The sequence below is a fragment of the Periplaneta americana genome, chromosome 4, assembly GCF_040183065.1.
Source record: "Periplaneta americana isolate PAMFEO1 chromosome 4, P.americana_PAMFEO1_priV1, whole genome shotgun sequence".
In the NCBI taxonomy this organism is placed as follows: domain Eukaryota; kingdom Metazoa; phylum Arthropoda; class Insecta; order Blattodea; family Blattidae; genus Periplaneta; species Periplaneta americana.
This window is the reverse complement of record NC_091120.1, coordinates 90,101,134-90,122,665: the sequence shown is the minus strand read 5'-3', so window position 1 is coordinate 90,122,665 and position 21,532 is coordinate 90,101,134. Positions and strand designations below refer to the sequence as shown.

Sequence of the window (21,532 nt, the reverse complement as noted above, 5' to 3'; positions counted from 1 at the left end):
TTCCGTAAGTTGTCAATAAATTAATAAAAAATGTTTGTGGAAACTGGCTTATGCCACTTTTCCCAAGCATTGTAGAATTGTTATTGCATATTTAAGATACATTTCAGCAATTTTAAGGCAATGAAAATTATAGCTCTTTCGCATGCAGTGATGCAGTCAGTCATTTCTGTATTCGTTTGTGTGAAAAGTAATGCATGGAGAATATTACATTCACATTTTAAGATGTAATTAGTAACATTGTACAAATCTGAGCACTTGTTCCAATATACAGCGCTGAAATTAAAAATAAATAAGTTAAGTGTGATGCAATAAATGTTTATTTTCTGGACATAACATTACATTTAAACATTTTTCACATACGGCTACTATTCTAATAGTACAGGCTAGGAGTAAAAACTACTCATCCCACTGAGTCATCCAATATGGATTATTAAATCTGTTAAATTATGGAATATAATTTATACTAATCCCAAATAGATACAATTTTTCCCCTTAAGATTTAGTTATAAAAACAACTTTCTAGTGTTAAATGGTAACTAAGTTTGTACCTTAATTGACTAGTTTGGACTGCACTGTTAGTCATCTTCAGAACTATTTGTTCCCAGCTTCTTCTGGAGTTGCTATTTGAGATACCGAACACAAACACACTCACCATCGAAGCAACTCCAGAAGAAGCCGGTAACAACAAGGACTTCACTAGTTCTGAAGATGACTGACAGTGCAGCCGAAACTAGTCAATAAAGGTAATTATTTACCAACTTAAATATAAACAAATGAAAGTACGTATACAATATATCAAAACAGTAATTAAATATAATCGTAAAATAAGATATTGTATTTCGTACAATGAAAAAAAAATATTCTCAGTATGTAAAAAAACCTATTCCCCGAAATTAAAAATACGAGTTTAACAATAAATTTTACAAATTGAACAATACAGTATATAAAACTACATACAAATACAAATATTTACATACGGAATACTAAATACATTTTACAAGAGAAAGAGTTCATCCAAAGGGCTGGACTCGGGAAGAGTACCCAAAACACTCATTGCATTTCCGCATTGAATTGCAATACTTAAACGTTGACGCAAATAAGTAGTGCAACGACGATCACTAGTGATGGAGATCAAAATGTTGCCTATTTGAGATACCAAAACTTTAGCGTCATGACTCCAAGGACCGAAGGTCTCCACAGCTAAGGGGGCAAAGATATAATTGTTTAATAGATGAGCATATTTATTGACTTTATTTTTCACGGCTAATTCAGCAGCAGATGCTGTGCGTCTGGAGGTGTTTGGCAAGTGAGATGGAGCTAGAGTGTCAACGCAAGTGGAGTCCCAAAGTAAAGATTTTCCTCTATACCATGGAATTAAGGTGAGACCATCAGGTCGTTTACCGTCCACGTGACTAATACCTGGTGGTTCCAAAAGAGACGGGATGCCACAAGAAATCAAAGATCTTTTGACTATATCATTGAGTGATGTATGTCTGGGAATGTGACCCTTGCTCTTCGCACACCTAAGTGCATGATGGCCATAAATATCAGCTTAGTTTCAACTTAGCACTAGAAAGTTGTTTCTATAACTAAGTCTTAAGTGATATAAAATGTTAAAAGTGTGTAACCAAGATGTATAATCAAGACAAGACAATTACTTTGGTTTAAAACCTATGTATAATACATAATAAATTATTATTTAATAACTAACTATTCACGTTTGTTTCAATAACAATTTTCTTGTAGATACTTACAAATACCAGTACTGGGTGAGTGAATTATCTCCCTATCACGAAAGTGGCAACTTGACTGTCTAGCCGATGTGCTCCCACACAGTGGTTGTTATCATTAATTCGAAGAAAGGGACACAAATCATTGCCACATACCTTTGGGCATTAATAGTTTGTTTAAAAGAATTAGGCCTATTATTCTCTCCCATTCATAGTGCACCATACTTCTGTTTTCACAAAATGTAGGGGCTCTTTACGAAAGAGGTTGGGATTTTTTTTCTTGTACAGAGGAGGGACCTGAAGTCTTGCACGGCTAATTGTGCTTACTACTCCTAATTGTGTGCTCTTGTATGAGTACAGCACGCTCCACCATGAACTTAACCTGGGCTATGGTATGGATGATGATAATATGTGAATTAATGATGGCGAGATGAGTCCGAGGTACAACCCCGAAAGTTACCGAGCAATTCTGCTTCGATTAGTTGAGGGAAAACCCCGGAAAAAAGCCCAACCAGGTAATTTGTCCCAACCAGAATTTGAACCCAGGCCTTCTCGTTTCACTTTACTCTACAGTGGTGGACAAGAGGTTACTTGGAGCTGTAATATCTGTTATCCATGGAGATGAAACCTTTTAGGATCAATTTCGCCTTAAAACAATTAATTTCAAATCCATTAAAAATTCACACCTGATTACAGATCAACGGGTCGTAATTCTTGTACCACTGTAAATCTGTATGGTTTTAACTTCAATAGATTTGTAGCAGTTCTCACAAAACTATAATACATACACATTTCCTGCGAAAGACTACAGAGTGATTTTTAAAAGAATTTTGTAAGCAATGTCCAATGTTATCCAAATTTTCCTTGGTGAGGACACTATGCCGTCTTCTTTTCTTATCTGGAATACTTCTTGCTACCGGAATGTATTGACATCAATCATTGAACGATTTGAAATATTAGCATTTGGGATTCTTTCTTGACAACAGCTTCATACTCCACGAGCTAAATTATTGTTAACATATAATGTCCTACATATTCATTGTTGTATAACACTAGGCCTATATCTGTGTGCAATTTTAAGCCAAAATAATATTTAACAAACTCAAGAAGGTAAAACTAGTGTCGCCTTAGATTCCACTCAGATTCACGTTTGCTGATACTGCAAGTAGATTTGCAACGTACAATACACTATCACTTGCTGACGGCTTTGTTTTCTGGTTCCAGTCAGGATATAATTCACTCATTCAATATTATATTATTCTTGTACAAGGTTCATTTTACGATAGGTACTTTTAGCCTCATATTTTTTTTTTACTAAAACTAAACACGATCATATCACAGAAAAGGATACTATTTCAGAGCCTACATCACTATCACATCAAAATACATTGTGATGAATTGATGATTCTGTACTGAGTTGTGAATTATTAAGAAAAGTATAATATAACTTATACATTCCTTTACTATTTCTCTTGGCACAGTTTTCGACAACAGATATTATCCTTATCACTGATGCTCAGACTTTTTCCTTCCTTCATGACATATAGCCATATTTTTCATCTGAATTTGAAATTCTTTAGTGTCGCACTTAGAAAGACACTATCATAGTTGCTGCTTTTCACATGGTAATAGCATAGACTCTGGTCAAAATGTAATATTTAACATCTAATAATTGAAATTCATTTTACATTCATGCCTCCAAACACTGTGACTTAATAAATGTAATATAATTACTCGTAAAAAGTGCTGTGTTTATAATATGGTTTAATTGGACTTGCTGTTCGAACCATGCATCCAAAATATCTTATTTAATTACACTTTAAGTACTAATACGTAATTAGGGTTTATTTTACATTAGTTCATAGCACTTAAGATTTAATTACATGTTTATCAACATTTTATATCTCCAGTATTCATACAACAAACTTAAATTCGTCTTTTTTTTTTATTCAGCTGAAACTTTGCAATCGTTCATGTGAAATTATTTTTCACTTTCATCACAGCCATCATAAACACAATTGTTAATGAGAGTGCAGATTTCAGAAGATGTTTTTCTTCATCTACACACCATTATACATGAAAAAGTCACAACAATAACAATATATCCCTGCATAACATACATTAGTTTGAGTTGAGGTGAACTATTATAACTTGGGGAATCAGTACTATAAAATTTTACATTAGAAACTGTATGATTCGTAGTTTGACTAGGAGACTCTGTAGTAGTTGTAAATAAATGAGAGGTGGTTGGATTTGTTATACTTGTTTCAGAAGTAGGGCTGCATATAGGAGGAGCATAATAAAGGACAGATTTCTGCTCAAAATATTCGAATATATTTTGTAATGATAAGTCACTGCAATTAGATTCTGGACCAAACAGAATGATTTGCAGCTTTGTCAAAGGTTTCATTGTGTCTGTATGTAAGTAACTTAATGGATTTCCAATCATACGTAGAGTAGTTAGATTGGGAAGGTGGATGAAAGCTTCAGGTGGCATAAATGTAATGTTACAGAATGAAATGTCGAGATGTGACAGAGATTCAGATATGAGGATGGGTCCAGAATGCATTATTGTTAAAGTGTTATTTTGTAAGAAGAGATACTGTAATTGTCTATTGCTTTCAAGTAAGTTTGGGGAAAACATTGAAATACTGTTGTTGGAGAAATCTAAAACCCTTAATTCATCCAAACCACGAAATAACATGGAATCTAGACTTTTTATCACATTGTTTCCAGCACTTAAAATCTCTAGTTTCTTCACTCCTCGAAAAGCATATATTTCAAATTCTGAAATATAGTTATTATTTATTTTCAACTTCGTCAAATTAGGAGTTCCTATGAAAGCATCATGTGGTAAAAATGTTATTTTGCAGAAAGATATATCCAATACTGCAAGGGAGGCGGAAATCAGAAATGGCCCTGATATGGACAATTCATTATGATTTAGATATAAAAACTTCAACATTTCATTGTTCTGAATTACTGTTGATGGTATCTTGTTGATCTTGTTATTCGATAAATCCAAGTATATCAAATTATATAATCCATCCAAGGCATGTTCATAAAGTTCTTTAATTTCATTATGCTGCAGTAAAATGATGGAAACATTTGAAAGTCCGTGAAAAACATAATCGTGAATAATTGAGATGTTGTTGAACATAACAACAATTTCTTGAAGCTGCTTGTCGAAATATGAAGGAATTTGAGTGAGATTATGCCCCCAGCACACGGCAACTGCTTTTCCATCAATACTTCTGCACCAGCAGGAATCGGAGCATATTACGTCAGCTACCACGAAAGGCACAATATTGTAAAATATTATTGTAACCGCTAATGATGGAATAAATCCAGAGATGGAGACTATAGTTGCAGGAAGTCGCATCTGAAACACACAAGAAGTAGAGTGAGAAACATTATCGAAGATTAATGATGCTGAGAAATCTGTGATTAGTTTAAAAATTTTCTTAGAATACGAGGCAATTGACCAATTATGCTGAAGCACGAATTCAGATCTTTGCATATTCAGATTATACCTAACTTTTATTCTCATTTGTACCTAATTTATTATTGAGTTAACATCCAATGGAAATTAAATTCACTCATACACATGGATTTTTGTAAGATTATTTACATAGATATTTAAACACATTACTGGTACGATATTACGCAGAGATTTGGTCCCTCTTTTTTACAGTATTACATGTAAACACATATGATTTTTTAAAAGATTATTTACATAGATATTTAAATACTTTACTGGTATGATAGGCCTATTATGCAGAAATTTGGTCCCTCTTGTTTACAGTATTACTCCTATAATAATAATAATCCGTGGCGCTACAGCCTACGAAGGGCCAAGACTGACCAGCTGCTGCTGGTCTCACAGCCACATGCCGAAGCAGAGGTGGATGATCATCCAACCAGAATGGAGGTATCGTGTGGTTAGCATGATGAGCCCTCTCCAGCTGTTATAGCTGGTTTGCATAACCGGATTTCGCTACCTATCGTAGCTCCCCAAGTGCATCACGATGCTGGGTGGGCACCGGTCCCATACACTGGCCGAAATTTCATGAGAAAATTTCTCCCCCCATGAGGACACCTACACGTATGTCTGCTATATTTTCTATGATGTCAAAAGTACTGTACACTATTTTTTTAAGCTGTGATGTACATTTATCTTCAGATTAAAGACGAATAAGGAAAATGACCTCTTTTTATTGAGACATCCTTGACTGATCTCGTCAATAAGTATTGGTATTTCTATCCAGATCTTTTAACAATTTGTATTATATCATAAAGACGTTATATTTAAATTTTCTTGTGCTGATGAGTAATTTTGTTTGTTATTTTCGTAGCTGTAGATAAATATCTATTCTTTCTATTATTATGAGAGAGTAGTCCTTGTGGTCTTGTAGTTACCATCCCAGCCATTGGATCCAAGGTTTGTGTGATAAAGTCCTTACTTCCAGGGCCTGATTTACAGCTCCAGAGGCCCTGAGCATAATTTTCTTCATTAGACCCCTTCTTTTCACATATTATGACAACTATGCCTATATTAGTTTGTTTAAACATAACTAATGGCCTTGACAGAACGAAGTAATACTACTACTACTACTACTACTACTACTACTACTACTAAATAACAGCCAGCACACTTTAAAACGTCTCTCCAATATTTACATTCGTTATCATAGTCTGAAATCATAGTACAGCCAATACGACTGGTTTTTTTCTGATCAAGCAACAGCAGAGAAAACAGATTGGTTATGAGAAAAATAAACTTAATGCTTTTTTAATCTGATAATAGCATGATTTCAATTTGAAAAGCCATTTTTACTTAAGACTACATCATTATTACAGAAGAGTTTGCAAATGTAACTATACACTCAAGACTGCCATTTTAGGCGAATAAATGAGCCAGTCTTCAGGTTACATCACATTATTTTTGAACACTAAGATATTAAAATGATTCTATCACCCATCTCCTTTCACCATGTATTTATTTCCCCGTAGTTTTTATAAATTCTCGATTTTGAGGAGAAGGATTATAAATAAAGTGGTCTTATAAGGTATCAGTGATTGTATGGCCACAAGACAGGTCAGAGCTGATTGCATTAGTTGTAGTACTATCCCTTATTTCTTTTAGTGAAATTTAGAAATTTGAGCGGAATTTTCATTTTTCCTAAATTCAGAGTTAAGATTACTTTGGTTGTCCACAGTTTAGTAGCTGTGGTGGATTATTGTCATTTATGTCAAAATCTTCTTCAGTAGTCTATATTAAAATATTGTTAACTTTTGTAACTGGAAATCTCTGTGAATAAAGGAGAGTTACTGCTAGTAACACCTGAAGAAACATACTTGCTCAGTGATCAAAATTTTTTTCCTGTTATATTTGAGTAGCTTTCCGTTTTCTCTTATTGGCTCCTGACTCAAATTTCCTTTGGAATTCAGTTTTTAATAATTATGGATATTTCTTCAAATACGAGTACACTTTTACACTATCCCTATACACCGATAATAGTCCAATACCAACATGAATTACATAACCTGTAAGGAACACCAGCACTAGGCACTTGGTTTAACACTCATTACAAAGATAACAGATAGTGTTGACTTTGACTGCTTCGTTTATGATTAATTATTTAAATAGGCCTGTTGTTACAGTTACAAGTTGAACACATTAAACCCTGTAGTTAACTTATCACTCTAAACTTAAAACAATAAAGTGTATTTTGACACTGTTTCTAACATTTTCAGTTGGCACAGTTTGTTATCTATTTTAGATTTTATAAATCACTTTAAAAAACGCTTGTTCCTCAATCTTGAGCCCCTGAGCAGAGGCTCCTGCCTAAATCGGCCCTCGCTTACTTCCCTTCCGAAGCTGAGAGGTCCATGTTTCGCAGATTTACGGAATGTAAATGAACCCTGTGGGGCGCATGGTAAGATCGCGATTAAAGCGTAATGCTGCAAGCTGTCACAGGTTCGACTTCCGAAGAAATCAAGGATTTTCTTCATTGACCTTATCTTTCTGGCTGCATTATGGCCTTAGGGTTTACTCAGTCTCTAACAGAAATGAGTACCAGAAGTATTTTCTTGGGGGGGGGAAAGGCGGTGGGCACGTAAAACTGACCACTACAGTCATTATTACCGATTGTCTACACAGGTGGGCGCCTTAACCTCTCACCATTCTTTGGGCCTGCATGGCCTCTAATAGGGATGAAAAAAAAAACTCTCCAGCATTGCACTGCAAGCCGAAAGGCTTTGTATTTAGATTCCCTTTGGAGTCAGGATTTTCTCCAATGATCAAATTCTGGCCCTATTATGGTCCTGCGGTTCACTGCGGTTAAAACGGAAATATGTAATCGATGAAACATCTTATGAACCAGAATGTTTCACAGCAGTAGCTAAAAAGTTTGAATTTGCCTTTGGTAAACATTCATGGTTTAAATCTCTGAAACTCGTGACAGCAAAAGTGAATGATAGTGACACAAGAATTGAATATAACAAGTAAAATATTTCAGCAGGGATTATACGTCGACATGGCCCAGCTTCATGCGGATTGTCAATGATCTGGTATGTCCTAGACCATTTGGTATGCCATAGTCTGAATCCAACGTTTTTCATGGTCTAGTTAAGTTGTGACGTTCCCACAGTAGTGTTGCTAGAAGTGATATACTTATTTATGGATTTTAAGGAACCCGGAGGTTCATTGCCCCCCTCACATAAGCCCGCCATCAGTCCCTATTCTGAGCAGATTAATCCAGTCTCTACCATCATTCCCCACCTCCCTCAAATCCAGTTTAATATCCTCTCATCTAGTCTCGGCCTCCCAAAACGTCTTTTTCCCTCCGGCCTCCCAACTAATACTCTATATGCATTTCTGGATTCGCCCATACATGCTACATGCTCTGTCCATCTCAAACGTCTGGATTTAATCTTCATAATTATGTTAGGTGAAGAATACAATGCGACAAGTTCTGAGTTGTGTAATTTTCTCCATTCTCCTGTAACTTCATCCCACTTAGCCTCAAATATTTTCCTAAGCGCCTTATTCTCAAACATCTTTAACCTCTGTTCCTCTCTCAACGTGAGAGTCCAAGTTTCACAACCATAAAGAACAACCGCTAGTATAACTGTTTTATAAATTCTAATTTTCAGCTTTTTTAACAGCAGACTGGATGACAAAAGCTTCTCAACCGAATAATAACAGGCATTTCCCATATTTATTCTGCGTTTAATTTCCTCCCGAGTGCCATTTATATTTGTTTCTGTTGCTCCAAGATGTTTGAATTTTTCCACCTCTTCAAAGGATAAATTTTCAATATTTATACTGTATTTCCATTTCATACAACATTCTGGTCACGACACATAATCATATACTTTGTCTTTTCGGGATTTACTTGCAAACCTATTTCTTTACTTGCTTCAAGCAAAATTCTCGCGTTTTTCCTAATCGTTTGTGGATTTTCTCCTAACATATTCACGTCATCCGCATTGACAAGCAGCTGATGTAACCCATTCAATTCCAAAACTCTCTTTATTATCCTGGACTTTCCGAATGGCATATTCTAGAGCGAAGTTTAAAAGTAAAGGTGATAGTAGATCTTTCTGTTTTAGCCCGCAGTGAATTGGAAAAGCATCAGACAGAAAGTGACCTATACGGACTCTGCTGTACGTTTCACTGAGACACATTTTAATTAGGTAATGAAACTAGTTTCTTGGGAATAGCAAATTCAATAAGAATATCATATAAAACTTCTCTCTTAACGGAGTCATAAGTCTTTTTGAAATCTATGAATAACTAATGTACTGTACCCTTATACTCTCATTTTTTCTCCAATATCTGTCTAATACAAAAAAAAAAAACTGATCAATAGTCGATCTGTTACGCTTAAAACCACATTGATGATCCCCAATAATTTCATCTACATATAGAATTAATGTCCTCAAAAGAATATTGGACAAAATTTTGTACGACGTTAACAAAAGTGATATTCCTGGAAAGTTACTACAGTTAGTCTTTTCCCCCTTCTTAAGGATAAGTACAATTACGGACTCATTCCATTATTCTGTTACAATTTCCTTTTCCCATATAGCAAGTACAAGCTTATAAATTTCGCTAGATAATGCGCTTCCACTCTTTTGTATTAATTCTGCTGGAATTTGATTGATACCTGGAGACTTGTACTTTTTCAGAGTTTCTATCGCAATTTCGACTTCAAAAAGTGTGGGTTCGGGTATAAGTGGCTCAGTAGTTTGTATTTGAATTTCGTCCCGAGCATTTCTATTTGGCCTGTGTACATTTAGTAGTTGCCCAAAATAGTTTTTCCATCTGTTCAGGATTGAATGAGAATCTGCGAGCAAGTCACCATTCTCATCTTTGATCATGTTTACCCTTGCCTGATATCGGTATTTAAATTCCTTTATGCCCTTATATAAATATCTAATGTTTTTATTCTTACTATTTGTTTCTACCTCATTCAGTTTTTGTTTCAAGTAATCTCTCTTTTTATTCCTAAGTGTACGACATGCTTCCCGTCTTTCATTGAAATAATTATCTCTATTCGCCTCAACTGTATCCTATAAGCATTTCAATTTTGCCTGTTTCCTTCTTTCTACTACCATGGAACAATCTTCATCAAACCGTGGTTTCTTTTTCTTAGTTTCATAATAACCTATGCTCTGCCCAGCTGCAATTTTGATATTATCTCGGATATTTTCCCACACGCTATTAATATCTAACTTTTCCTCAACTTCGTCGAAACTTGCTAAAGCTGCAAACCTATTTGAAATTTCGATCTGATATTTCTGCTTAGTTTCCTCGTCATTTAATTTCGGAATATTGAATCTTCTAATATGAACTTGTTGCTCTACTCGCTTGGCTACTGATATTCTTTCGCTTAGTTCTCCAATTACCAAATAATGGTCAGAATTACAGTCTGCCCCCCTGATGGTTCGAATGTCTACTATACTAGTATGTCTTCGTTTATGTATCAAGATGTGATCTATCTGGTTGTGTGTTAACCCATCCGGAGAAGTCCAAGTATATTTATGTATATCCTTATGGGGGAATGTTGTACTTTTGACAATTAATTTTTTTAACTCAAATATCTTTAATTAAATTAATAAATCGTGTTAAAACTCTGCGCTATCTGTTCTTTACGGGTACCTTCTTATTATGTCCGTTATTTATTCCGAATGAAACAAAACAAATTAATTTGAGAGATTGGAGATAACTTAGGCCTATGTATTAAGAAATAATATGAGAACAGCAAATGACTCGATGAAACACGCGACTATAAGAAACGTTGGAAAGCCGAAAGAAAATAAATAATTACCACAACAGACTGACTGCACATGTTTAACATAAAATTATTACACGAAAACTAATATTCGTAGCATTCACTTGATGATGTCAGTGGTCGTTATATATATATATATATATATATATATATATATATATATATATATATATATATATACACCCCTGATTCCTGCGAAACCATTAAATACCCCCCACATGTCTGGACTGATATTTGGGCTGTCTAAACAAAAATGAACGGCTTAAATCAGATATCCTGTACAAGAAAGGACAGCGTGCTACGATCCACTTTTCGGAACTAGGTATGCGGAAGTAGTATATTAGGATACAAGGTTGGGAAGTGCTTTTTACTAAATCGAGGAAAAGTTTGAATTACGAGCAGAGCGAGTTTTTCAAGTTCCGAGATTTTGTAATGCACTTCATATACAGGGGCGGCTTTAGAGGTAGTGCCGTTGTGCCATGGCACTACCAGAATACAGAAGGAAATGGAGAATTCATATTTTCCGCTCAAAACCTGAGAGAAACAATTTACGCTTACACAAACTCTACCGTCAATATGATCTTTGCAGCGAAACACGTTGTAACCAGTGTTTGGAGGATGGATCTGTGCCAGGCATTACATCCCATAAGAAATATAATGGGATGCGCGCGCAATCTTCATGTTCGCTCGTCCTTTTCAACATCTAAAAGCATGATCTGAAATGTGCCAGGCACAAATTGCCGCTGGCTTTTGCAATGCTTGTAAAACTGTATACATCCCCATTTACTACGCCGATCCCTTACTACCTCGCGCTCTGTCTGCCTTCCGCTTTGTCGGAACAAGTTTCTTAGCGAAGACTGCAACAATAAGATAATAAAATCTCTCCCGGTTTCTTGAAAACTTGGCTTGAGAAAGTTTTCACTTTATTATTTCTACCAACAGTACCAAGTGTAGTGTGAACGTGTTAAGTCGTGAGGTTGTCATCGTAATAGTGATCGTGTTATCGTGTTGTGTACTGTTAAAATGAATTCGGTTGGCGCTTTATTGAAATCTCAGTTTTCAACATTAACATATGAAAACAAACTTCGTGTTAAAGAATTAGGCAGACCAACACCGCACTTAAATATTCATCAAAAGCAGCAAAGTGCTAAAGTTAACAGATCTCGCAAATTCAACCCAGATATTTATTTAAAAAACAACTGGTTGTGTGGATGTGATGTGAAAAATGCGTTCTTCTTTTTCCCGTGTGTTCTGTTCGGAGGTGAACTTAGCTGGTCAAAAGTGGGTGTGACAGATTTAGTACACTTATGGGGTAAAATAAAAACACATCATAAGTCAAAAGTTAATATGAATAACGTCTTCAGTTTGTCTATGCTGGGTAAAGCGAACACTGAAAATCAGTTAAATTCACACTACAGACTCGCGATTGCAAAACACAATGAGCAAATTGATAAAAGCAGATATGTGTTAAATTTAAAAATAAATTGTATACGATTTTGTGGGGCACTAGATTTAGCACTAAGAGAGCACAATGAATCTGAGGAGTTTTGTTTGCAAAATAGACAACTTCAACAAAAAAATGATGGATTTAGTTTCAAGTCAGAAGAATAGGCGAATGGGTTTTATCTATCGCGCATATTAACCTGGTCAACAAAAGTGCTCAAGTGCTCCAGTTGTATAAATTTGGTGAGTGATTATTATTATTATTATTATTATTATTATTATTATTATTATTATTATTATTAGAGACGAGAATTTTATGCACTATAAAATCCCAAAATATGCATGCATTCATGCACTATCAAACTATGAAATATGCATGATCAAGCGAAAAATACATTAAAATATGCACTTTTATTTTTGTTTCAAAATGTCTTATTTCACTTCACTTTTTTTGCACAGTTAAAAACCTAATAACATTTTTAAATTGGTTTCTGTGAGGTTCCTGCACTTGTCTCTATATTGCAAGAAATTACGGGTTTAAACTTGAATGAACATATTTGTGACAGTGTCAGGTCAAATTCTTCATTCAAGTTTTCGCCACAAATAACCTTCTCCACTGAACAAAAGAATCCGCAGTCCGGGTTAGCATTTAGGACCCTGTCCAATTTGTTTTTCGCCGCTACATCCACTTTCCCACGGGCATAACTGAGGGATCTATGAAATTCTTTGAAGATTATTTCTTTTGTTGCATTCTTGCAATATGTGAAACAGATGCGACATGCTGGTCGACTTGAAATTTTTTAGTACATTTCATCTGAAATTATAATAGAACTTACGGTTACCTAGATACGATTTAAAAACGGACATCATAATTTAATAATTATTTTGAACAAGTTTTGTAATTTTTTTACAAAGAACAATTGTCACATAAAATATTCGGAAACAGAACAGCATTGCTTTACTCTTTACTCCAAAAGTCGCAAAATACGACATCCTCATCTGACCTAATAAAATCTTTTCCTTTACAGTAATCCACTGTGCAAAGAGTACACTTTTGGAATCTTTAAATTGGAAACATATTAGAACCACATTAACACGCGCAAACAGAATAAACAAGCACATTAAGAACTTACGACATTCACACACTGCGAACACAGTTTAACGGTGATTTCAATTTTAGAAGAATCTAAATTGCTACTAGTACTAGAAAAGGAAGAGAATTTACAACCTCCCTGAAAGAGGATGCTTTTGACCTAAATTATTTGTCGGCAATTTCCTTGAACCCTCTATATTTCCTCTCTACTTACTATTCTCAAAATATCCAACGTAATAAATTTATGACACGCAGTGTATAGAGGGTCGTCGGTAGAGTGTTGTAAAAGTGGACTTCCGTCCAGAGAAAGGTCCTCTAACACCTTATTGAGAAAATCTTAACATCTTATTTAATTTTTCTGTTATTTAATTTTTTCCCCCCTTTTTTTTTTCTTCAATCCTGATTTCTGAAGCTAAAATATGGGACATAAAATCGAGAAACTAAGGTGTCCACACAAAACCATTAAAGCATGCATTTAAACTGAATTTAATGTATATTATATGCATTATTAAGCTAAAAATTACCTAAATATGCATTATGCATGTTTTTATCCCTAAAAAGTCGAAAACATGCAAATATGCACGGGAAAAGTACATATATTTGGAACCGCCAAGTAATGAAATGGATAAGTACTAAGTATGAGCTATGTCCTATGTTCCTATAAAAACATGCATTTGCATGGAATTCTCGTCTCTAATTATTATTATTATTATTATTATTATTATTATTATTATTATTATTATTATTATTGTTATTATTATTATTTCAGAAGTCGAAATTGCGATAGAAAATCTGAAAAAGTACAAGTCTCCAGGTATCGATCAAATTCCAGCAGAATTAATACAAGAGGGTGGAAGTGCATTATATAGCGAAATTTATAAACTTGTACTTGCTATTTGGGAAAAGGAAATTGTACCAGAACAATGGAAGGAGTCCATAATTGTACCTATTTTTAAAAAGGGGGACAAAACCAACTGTGGTAACTTTCGAGGAATATCACTTTTGTTGACGTCGTACAAAATTTTGTCCAATATTCTTTTGAGGAGATTAACTCCGTACGTAGATGAAATTATTGGGGATCATCAGTGCGGTTTTCGGCGTAATAGATCGACTATTGATCAGATTTTTTGTATTCGGCAGATAATGGAGAAAAAATGGGAGTATAAGGGTACAGTACATCAGTTATTCATAGATTTCAAAAAGGCTTATGACTCGGTTAAGAGGGAAGTATTATATGATATTCTTATTGAATTTGGTATTCCCAAGAAACTAGTTCGATTAATTAAAATGTGTCTCAGTGAAACATACAGCAGAGTCCGTATAGGTCAGTTTCTATCTGATGCTTTTCCAATTCACTGCGGGCTAAAGCAGGGAGATGCACTATCACCTTTACTTTTTAACTTCTCTTTAGAATATGCCATTAGGAAAGTTCAGGATAACAGGCAGGGTTTGGAATTGAACGGGCTACATCAGCTTCTTGTCTATGCAGATGACGTGAATATGTTAGGAGAAAATACACAAACGGTTAGGGAAAACACGGAAATTTTACTTGAAGCAAGTAAAGCGATCGGTTTGGAAGTAAATCCCGAAAAGACAAAGTATATGATTATGTCTCGTGACGGGAATATTGTACGAAATGGAAATATAAATATTGGAGATTTATCCTTCGAAGAGGTGGAAAAATTCAAATATCTTGGAGCAACAGTAACAAATATAAATGACACTCGGGAGGACATTAAACGCAGAATAAATATGGGAAATGCGTGTTATTATTCGGTTGAGAAGCTCTTATCATCCAGTCTGCTGTCCAAAAATCTGAAAGTTAGAATTTATAAAACAGTTATATTACCGGTTCTTCTATATGGCTGTGAAACTTGGACTCTCACTCTGAGAGAGGAACATAGGTTAAGGGTGTTTGAGAATAAGGTGCTTAGGAAAATATTTGGGGCTAAGCGGGATGAAGTTACAGGAGAATGGAGAAAGTTACACAACACAGAACTGCACGCATTGTATTCTTCACCTGACATAATTAGGAACTTGAAATCCAGACGTTTGAGATGGGCAGGGCATGTAGCACGTATGGGCGAATCCAGAAATGCATATAGAGTGTTAGTTGGGAGACCGGAGGGAAAAAGACCTTTAGGGAGGCCGAGACGTAGATGGGAGGATAATATTAAAATGGATTTGAGGGAGGTGGGGTATGATGATAGAGACTGGCTTAATCTTGCACAGGATAGGGACCGATGGCGGGCTTATGTGAGGGCGGCAATGAACCTTCGGGTTCCTTAAAAGCCATTTGTAAGTAAGTTGTATTATTATTATTATTATTATTATTATTATTATTATTATTATTATTGCTTATAGTAGGAAAAAGAGTTGCCCTCCCCCTTAGGGTATCCTGGATATACCACTGATTTTGGCACTATGCATTAAATATGTATGAGCCGCCACTGCTTCACAATAGTTATTCATGCAACAAGTGGATAATCTTGATGATTATGGCATGAGTGAATGTTTGTGGCACTCACTATCGTTCGTGCGACAGTTTTCACGAGTGTCATAATAAGATTGTCCATGAGTTGGATACAACACTTTATGGCATCTTAGCATTATAAATTGTATGAAATAAATTATAAATCATCCATAGCTTACAAAGTCTTTATATGTTCGCATCGATTAGTTTCGCCTGGCATTGGCATTGAATAAAGAGAAATGGATGGCCTTGCAGGTATTACAAACTCTAGTTATAGGTTAGATATCAAATTTTATGTTACAAATGTTCCTTTATTTTGTTCATATAGCTTCTCTGAATCACAAAACTGTTTTATGTGATATTACAAAAGTGATACGAAATTGTTAGAGATTTGAAAGATTTGAGATTTCATTTCTTGTTACACGGCGCGTAGAAGCGGTAACCAAGATATACGAGTTGCATGCATCCCGACCCAAGCGTTCCGGTATTACGTCATAGGGCATACGTCATTGCTATTATTGGCACACGTGCCATAATAAGCGGGTTACGAACGATATTGGATGTAGTAACAACCTGTTTACAATGCTAAGATAGCATAAACGTGTATTGTACAATATTTTTTGCACAATCATATTTTTTAAATTTCAAATACAATATATTTTTCATTGAAAATTTAGAGCACTATTATTCCAAAGCCTTTGAAAAACTACACTGTAATAGTAACTAAGTAATAATAAGTGCACTGTAATGGGTCTATTTCAGTGTAGTTTTATGTTGTGAAGAATGTTTTCCCTAGCAACAAGTTTCTGTGTGGAAATTCTAACTTTCAAGGTCTAAGAGCAATAACTGTAAATACAGCAAAAAACCTCGATCGTGCAAAAATGTGTATTTCCTCAAAATCTCTAAATCCATATTTGCCCCATTAGAATCTGTTTAGTATAATAAGAAAATAAAGAAGAAATGAAATTTCTGTTTCACGTTAGACCTATACCTACCAAATAATAACACAAATTGCGAAGAAAAATGGGATTTGTCAGGCAGTCGATGGTTTCATTCTGCTGCATTGTTTCGTGCTGTTTGCTCTCAGACTGCATGTCGTAAAATGCAGATAAGTGTGCCAACTAGGCTAGAAGTAATGGGCGACCAACAGAGAGGAAAACAATATGTGCATAGTAAAAGTCACGAGTCCTACTGATAATAAAAATAACCGTTATGTTTCACCTAATGTTTTGCATAAGAATAATACGCAGTAATGATATACAGTAGTTAGTTAGTAGGGTTTAAAAAGAGCACGTCAGCTACTCTGGCTATTTGAGCCCTTATCTAAAATTCTTCAGAAACAAAAGTAATGATATATATATATATATATATATATATATATATATATACACATATATAACATATAAAAATGTGATAACATACCTTCATTCTTTGGACGATTGTGTATGCATATAATTCATTTTACTTTCTGAACTTCATAGTCTATTAACGTAGCAGCAATCCATAGGTATGTATGCCTCTGTAATACATAGCCTATAGCGTTCGAATTGAGTCGGAAAAAAAGTCTTAAAATAAACCAACATGAAAAGAAAGTAAGATAAGAGTATAAAAATATTTAGTATAGCCAACATAGCAGAAATCAGCTGTGCTGTTAACGTGAACAGTAATTTCTCAACCTACGGTTTGGAGATGGGAAAAATTATTTTCTTGTAACAGTTCCAACTGCTTCAGTTTCTTGAAAATACTAGGTTCCATATAACAGTTCCGAAATAACAGCACCATATATAACTACACAGGTATTTTGGAACGTACGTTACAACTAGTATCTGATGGAACAGTGGTATCTTGGATGATAAAATGACCACATACTTCCCTGTATGCCATGTGATGTAGTATGACGTCATAATGAACTGAGATGTGAATTCGTGGAAAAGAATACTGTTTTCTAATACCAGACTGAATTCGTAGCTCGGGTTTGTTCGAAGCAAGAAATTTAATGTAATTTTAAATTATTTGTAAATTGATCATGTAATCGAAGTAAATCCAAATGATAAATAAAACCTAACCTATTCATCCTCTTCTGTCCAGCTGAAGTTCACAATGGTGCTCAATTTCTCCAAAAATTAGTAAAAAGAAGCTATAATCATTTCGGCCGTGCTAAAATTCATAATACCGTCATGAAGAGTAATAATCTCATTGTAATGAAACAGAAAAATTTATTTTTGTATTTTTTGTAAATAAAAAATCTTCAACATTCTCTACTGTCTCACTAAGGTTACAATAAAGTCATGTTTGAACAGAATTTAGTTTAATTTCAAGAATTGGTAATGAAACTAAAAATGGAAAACTTTTGTAAATAAAATTTAACCTATGTATTTTCATCTCCATTGACAAAATTCACAATACTGTTACTATACTGTAATACGGCATTATGTTAGTAATTGTTTGATAGAATCCTATACTCAATAACATCAGTTTCAAGATACTTTGTATATTCTTGCAAAGAAGTTCTTCGTATCTCTAGGCCTACTATTTATCTTTTTACTTTAGTTTCTAACATTTCTTTCAGTGACGAAAGGATTCCTTCTTCTGCCTCCAATAATGTCAAATATGTTCCGTTCTATGGAACAGGCCTTGTCATAATGTAGTTCCAAAGTGAAACGAGTATTTTGTAACGGCAAGTATTTCGTACTAGCTCAGAACAACACTGTTATTTTGGAACAGTTTCAAGCAACGAACTGTTCTAAAATAACCGTTACGTTATTTTTCCCCATTTTTACTACAGTTCGTTTTAGTTAGGGCAGGAGGGAACTCTTTCCAGATAATTCCATTTCAGAAATTACCGACCCGGCCATAAGAGCTTCTGGTTCAGGAAGATAAGCTACTATCTGGGAAGTGCTTCGTTCACAGGACCACAAAGGAGGGAATAACAAGTGAAATTTGTGATTTTGGAATAAAGCCGCACACAAAGTTATGTTGCAATCAGTCGATAACTAATCTTAGAGCATTTTTCGATTATATTTTTTCTTCAAGGAACTAAAATGGAATAGGCCTACTACTTTGTATGACAGTAGGTCTAAATGTCCTGAACTATTGTATGTTGTTAATTATGAGTTTATGATGATGATGATGATGGTTATTGTTACAATGGTTATCAATCATTTTCATATTTTAATACCGGTATTATTCCTTAGTTCCATCAGCTAACGATTTGTCATCAAAAGAACGAGTGGTTTAATGACATCTGAGTCCACCGCTGTGGAGTAACGATTAGCATGTCTGACCGTGAACCGAGCAGGTTCAAATCCTGGTTGGGACAAGTTAGTCTACTTGGTTGAGATTTAAAAAAAAATTAAATTATGTTTATTTAACGACGCTCACAACTGCAGAGGTTATATCAGCGTTACCAGTGTGCCGGAATTTTGTCCCGCAGGAGTTCTTTTACATACCATTAAATCTACTGACATGAACCTGTCGCATTTAAACACACTTAAATATCATCGACCTCGGCAGGGATTGAACCCGCAACTTCGAGCATAGAAGGCCAGTGCTATACCAACTACGCTACCGAGGGCGACTTGAGATTTTTTTGGGACTTTCCCTCAATCCATTAAAAGCAAATATTGGATAACTTTTGGCGCTGGACCCTGGACTCATTTCGCTAGTATTATCACCTTCATCTCATTCAGACGCAGTTGATAAAGAGCCGTGAAGTAAATCATTCAAAAATAGCGTCTGATGGATAATGTAATATTTGTGGCGGAAAAACGACTCTGGCACATTTTTCAAACAAGAATCGCACTCCTTTTTACTTTACAGTCACATATCACCATTGCTCTGTTCTCGCCCCATCATTTCATTATCTTTGAATAGTAAGTTATACTGTATGTCAGAAGTTTGCAAATGATTTGAGTTCACGGTTCCCTTGACCTATAAACAAATTTCTGCGCCACCTTTTCCTCTATCAGAAGTTTTTAGAGTGAAACAATTTATCGCATTTGCTTGTGTCTGTTTTACTAATGGATATTCTTTGCATTGATTTCCCCAAAAAGCTATGGATATGGCTGTCTTTGTATACAAGTTTGTGAAGACCCGGTAAAATATAAGTTGAAATTATGGATACATTAATTAAAAATCACTAGCGCGCCGGCTATTATCATGGCGCATAATTATGATGCTAGTAAGAGCCTTCCGCTGCACTCCAGGGAGCCACGCTGCAGTTTGGAAACCACTGGCGTAGAGAATCGTCAAACGTGCGTATTAGACGTTAGAACATACTACTAAGACTTAATTGAAGTATCGAAAATGTTTTAAATGTGTAATATAACTAATGATTATAGCAAACACGAATGAAAGGGACGAATGACTTTAATTTAAAAAATGAGATAAATTCATTATTAACTACATTCATACGGAGAACGCTATCGAGCACGCATGCGTAAAAAGAATCAGGTCCTACCTCAAGGAAAACACGCATAGCCCAAGTCGATCACTGTGTAGCTGTAGAAGAAATTATCTCCTTTCTTCTGGAAAATAAACATAATAAAACATGATATATGGTAAACAAAATTAGGGACTTTTACTATTGAGAGTAATTTTTTTCAATTGTAAAAAGTGTAAGAAATCTCTTACATACAGTAGCAATTATCCTTAACAAACACTTTAATGAGTTCGACTGCGAAAAATGGTTAAAGCACGTCTTTACAATTCAGTTTAGTTCCATTCAATGTTTGAAGACTGCGATAACGATATTATTACCGTAATAATAGAGAAGGTCTCTTCTTGAAATTATGCAAATTGTTTTCCCACATAAGCTCACACATCATACACAAACATCGACTTTAACTTATTTAAAATAGAGATTCGCGATTTCACAGCACACGTAACCACACGGAGATGGACTTAAAGAAGCACGTAACTCACTGTAGCTTTTCTTCCTAAAACATGTGGGAATTGCGCTGCATGTGTTCACCAGTCTGTTTCCCATCATTTGGAACTCAGGTCATCGACATTACTTGATCTCTTTCCGGATCACGGTTCTAGCTTCCGTTATGCAGTGTTGAGTAAGAGTCAATGTATTTATCGGGTTATATGTTACAATGGACAGAACAGAAAGTATTTAAATTAGCTCCAATACACGAATAAAGGGAGTTGTTTGCAAATGGAAGAGCAACAGTATATTATTTTAATGGAAATTAAATAAATAAATGCGTGGTAGTTTCTTTGATTATCTCTTGCTCATCACTCTCAGCTAGCAGTCTTGTGGACAGATAAACTACTGGAAGGCCAGAAAAAAATGATGAATTTCTAAACTATTTACTTTTAAGTTCTACTCTTGCAATTGTCTTTGTATATTCTCTGTTTCTTTTGTTTTAGGTCATTGTAAGGTTAATTACATTTGTCAATTACCTCTGCATTAAATAAATAAATAAGTAAATTCTTTGATTATCTTTTAAACATAATTCTACTGCCTCCTTTCTTCAACGTAATT

General features: G+C 34.8%; 1 long non-coding RNA gene across 1 annotated transcript in view; it reads right to left on the bottom strand.

Moving 5' to 3' along the window:
* Positions 1 to 299: 299 nt before the first annotated feature.
* Positions 300 to 21,532, bottom strand: part of LOC138698039 (uncharacterized) — a 36,293-nt gene continuing 15,060 nt past the window's right edge. The window contains exons 2-3 of the long non-coding RNA XR_011331665.1: positions 20,501 to 20,567; positions 300 to 5,112 (exon numbers count right to left, since the gene is read on the bottom strand). This is a non-coding gene — a long non-coding RNA (uncharacterized lncRNA). The remainder of the gene's footprint in view (positions 5,113 to 20,500; positions 20,568 to 21,532) is intronic.